The sequence below is a fragment of the Sesamum indicum genome, unplaced genomic scaffold, assembly GCF_000512975.1.
Source record: "Sesamum indicum cultivar Zhongzhi No. 13 unplaced genomic scaffold, S_indicum_v1.0 scaffold00652, whole genome shotgun sequence".
Taxonomy (NCBI): domain Eukaryota; kingdom Viridiplantae; phylum Streptophyta; class Magnoliopsida; order Lamiales; family Pedaliaceae; genus Sesamum; species Sesamum indicum.
The window spans coordinates 1,163-5,557 of NW_011628506.1; the positions used below are offsets into that span (position 1 = coordinate 1,163).

General features: G+C 33.6%; 1 pseudogene; it reads right to left on the bottom strand.

The window, feature by feature from the left end:
- Positions 1-10: 10 nt before the first annotated feature.
- LOC105180314 lies at positions 11-612 on the bottom strand (annotated as a pseudogene).
- Between the last annotated feature and the right edge of the window lie 3,783 nt (positions 613-4,395).

The window sequence follows — 4,395 nt, forward strand, 5'->3', positions numbered from 1 at the left end:
AAATGTTTCCATGAACTTCCAGCATTATACAATAAAACCTAATCCCTCAAGGATGAACAACCTCCACAGTGTACTCAAGAACAGCATCACCATTAGTGGTGTTCAAGGAATATGTCTTTACCAAAACAAACCACCTGGCCAGCCTGAACCGCCCTCTCCCTCCAACCACAGCCAGTTCCCGGTGATTCTCCGTTATCGGATTCCTGGAAAACACACTGAGTGAACTCCCTTTAAACTTCCCACTTGTAAAACCAAGATCAATATACAAGACCAAAGTCAAGTCCATGTCCTGGCTCGATGAGACGTATATTCCTCGTGCGTTGCCAATGACTTTTTTGAGGTTATCTCAGGCCCTTCCGTCAGTAGATCATCAATGGCGAATGTGGAGCCAAAAGGTGTCGGTCCGTCCTCTTTTTTAGTGGTGTTCGGACTAGCTATCTGCACTGCACTTGGTTTGTTTCCACTTAGAATGTCATGAAAGTAGAAGCGAAGATGAATTCCCTTTTCCTGAACTGCCTCATACGGCCAGCTTTCGGAGTAGTATTTGGAGAGAACTGGTGTAGTCCATACGCTATGTACTAATATCCATGCCACGAGTACAACCTTCTCCATTTCTCTGCTTTTATCAAGCAGTTTCTTTTAAGTTTTTTTTTAAGGTTATTTTTTGCCATAATTAAAATTTTGTCTTATAACCAATTTATTCATAAAACATACAACATATATACAAACAATTTTATACATAGAACATATATACAATCTTTTTAAAATTACAAATTTTAAAAAGAAATTATGTAATTTTAGAAATTATGTAATTAGGAGATTGTACTCTTTTGATTTCCATTTTTTTTTTTAACAAAAACTACCTAGAGGTGGGGGGAGCTTTTCGCAGTTCCCAGTCCTTCTATATTAAAATTCACAAAATAATTACAGCGGAGAGAGCTACCTCCCTAGAATTTCTAGTAAAGCCATAAACAAGGAGTACTGCTCCCTTACAAATAGAGCAACAATAAACATAGAGTACTACTCCCTTACAACAAAATACCCGAACAGGTCTCGAAGAAAAATTATGGCGAGTCAAAAAGGATTTTTGTTATCCCACCACGTCGTGGATCGCACAGCACCTGCAAATAAAGCTGTACAAAAATGCCAAGCCAGAATGTGTGTAATGTTCCAAAAGGATAATGATTCATTTTGATTTCCATTTCTTAACTAGATTTTGACGAATCATTATTCGGACAGCCGAAATCTACGAAAATTCATTTTAGGAAAAACATAGGAGATTTTTGGTCAAATTAATGATAATGATTCTTCCCTGTTTTGTTACTAAGGAAAAAAAATTACTATTTGATACAATATTAAGAGTAAGTTACAACAATCTTTTCTTTTAAAGCATAATTATGAATATCTTCTCATTATTTGAAAAAATATAAAGAGCCCATAATTTTAAGAAGCGTCTAACAATTAGTCCAATTCATTAAATATTGTCTATTTTTATAGTGAACCAACCAAAACGTCCATGTGGATTAAGAATTGTAATTTTATTTATTTTTTTTTAAAAAAATTGTTTTATGGATTAAGTGGATGATTTTTTTTATAATATTTCAAAATTTTTCATCCACTTTGTCTGATTCTTTTTATGAATTTTTATTTTTATTTTTTTAAAAAAATACAATAAGGGCAGAATTAATAATTTCATACCTCCATCCAGAAATTACGTCAATTCACAAACATCAGGGGGTATCTGTAATTTGTCAAACAATGAGAGGGTGTTTGTAATTATGTCAAATCTCAGGGGAGACCCTTGTAATTTACCTGATGGTTGGAGGTGGCAGGCGGAGGGCGGAGGTGGGCCAGGGGGGTTGGGGAATTACAGACAAAGAGAGAGAGAAAAAAATTGATAAGAAGAAAGAGGAGTGGAGCGGCCAAGGCCGTTATAAAAGTCATTACTAAGAGAGATACAAAAATTAAAAGATCATTACAAAAGGAATTACAATAATATAGCCATGTAAAAAGCCGTTAAAAATGTTGATATAAATAATGTAGTGTATGGTAGCCGTGTAAAAAATCGTTACAAAGGGTAATACAAACTATGGATACGACATAGTTTTGTGTAGTTATTACAAAGATTACTCTAAATAATTAATGCTGTGGAAACATATATTGTAGTGGAACAATATAATTTAAATACATTAAAAAAATAAAAAAAATTATTTGACATTGATGTATACATAGTACGCAATAAATTTATATATTCATAAATGTTAGTATTATCTTGATGTAACTGTCATCTTACAGTGTTGAACTGCATGGGTTAATCGGGCCGTCAAAACCACAAACGCAATTCTCCATGTCCTTCTTTTACGATTCACATGGAAAAAGGCTTTGTAGGAGGTAACCTATATCATTCTCATCCAATGAGATCCCCAAGTTATTTTGCCTCACGTCTTCACGTGATCACAAGGACTCCAAGCAAATACGCTACTTAGCGTTAGGCCCGACCCATCAACCAAACGAATATCTCATTTTTCGCTCCCCACGACTCGTGAGACAGGAAAATAGGAGTATATTCCATTAGTTCACAACAGTAGTGTAGCTTTCTTTTCATTCCAAATGTGCCACGACTCGTGAGACCATGAATGGGTGAAAGTAGCATCCACACCATATTGTTGTGGATGGAAGGCTTGGATTTAATCAAATCATTTGAATTTCAATCCATTATGGCCCTAATATTTAACTTGGACCATCCAAGTGAGAGTTAAGTTTTGCTATAACAGAGACCTCATCATTATAAGATCTTGCACGCATCAATTATAATCATTGAGTATAAACAGATACATTCCAAACACATCATACTCCAAATATTAAAATACACACCACATGCAGAAACAAGCCTAGCACGGCCCTGTTGGATGATCATTATTCAAAATAAATAAACCCCACATTCCTAACTAAACTCATTATAATTGAAATTGGAAACCCAATCAAAAGTCGGGGGAGTACAAAAGCCTTATTATTTCAAGGACAAAAAGCGAAAAAAGGAATTAAAACAAAGAGGCACGCAGGCCTCACCCAACATAATATTAAACCATGCATTCCGCCAATGGGCTCCGTGATCATCCCCATTGTTTATCCAATAAACAATAATTAACATATTTATATCAAATATAAATATGTTATACAAATGAATACAATCCATGTATTTGACAATAGATATCCAATATCTAACACCAAAAACATAGTTAAATGCAGAAAATAAGGTACTAATAACGCAATTAAAAAATGAATATCAATCAACATCCAATTTATATTTTTTTTTGTTTGCTTGGAAATCATTTTCAAATTAATTTAAGGCACAATTTAATTTTAAAAAAATTTAATTTAACCAAAATTAAAATTAGTTAGAACAAATAATTTCAGAAAAATTGCAGAAAACATGAAAATTCAATTTTTGGGAAAAATGACACCAAAAGGCCTAGCGGTTTGGACAGCAAACGGTCGTCTGCTGCTGCCCGCATACTGCCCAGCCGGCACGCACGCTAGCGGGCGCGCGCACGCCACTGCCATACAACTCCATTTTTTAATTTTTTTTTGAATTTATATAATTAAAAACTGAAATAAAATCATTCATAAATCCAATTTTCAGAAAATGCATAGATATTCATAATTTAAAAGCAAAATTAATATGTATTTTCTAAACATATAATCATGCTACAAAATCATAAAACATGCTTTCCAAAAGCATATTAAACAAGTTGTTCATGCTCAATTCATAATAATATGTTAATCCTAAAATCACAACACCAAATCGGGATCTAATACCACTGAAAGAATCGGTATGACCCGTAAACGCGGCAGAAGCGTGAAATGAAAAAATTATTAAAAATGAATCAAAATGGTTTTTCCTTTGAAATTCCCGGGCGTTTGGTGTTTGTCAAAAGCATAATAATGAACAAATGAACATGCTAGGCAAGTGGCTATAGGATGAAACAAAAAGCGTAGAAACAAAACATGAAACTTTACCTTTTGTTTTTATAGTTGAACAGCAACGTGCATTGTTTCATTTACGTTCTTCCGTTCACTTTAGGATCCAAATTAGAACCCCTCTAATTTGTCCAAACCACACTAAGAATTAGATATAGTTCTTTTTCTATTGCTAGATAGCTCAAAGAACAAGAAGAAAAACAACTCCAAAATAACACTATTGATTAGTGGTTTTGGAATGTCTTATGTTCTAAATTGAATCCAATTCAATATAGAACAAAATAGAGAAATTTTTTAAGAGAAAAGAGAGCAAATTTTCATGACTTAGGTGTTGGTTATGTTGGATATGTGTGTAGTTTTGTATATTACATACAATTGAATTCAAAATTCAATAACCACCAAGTTTGCCACCAA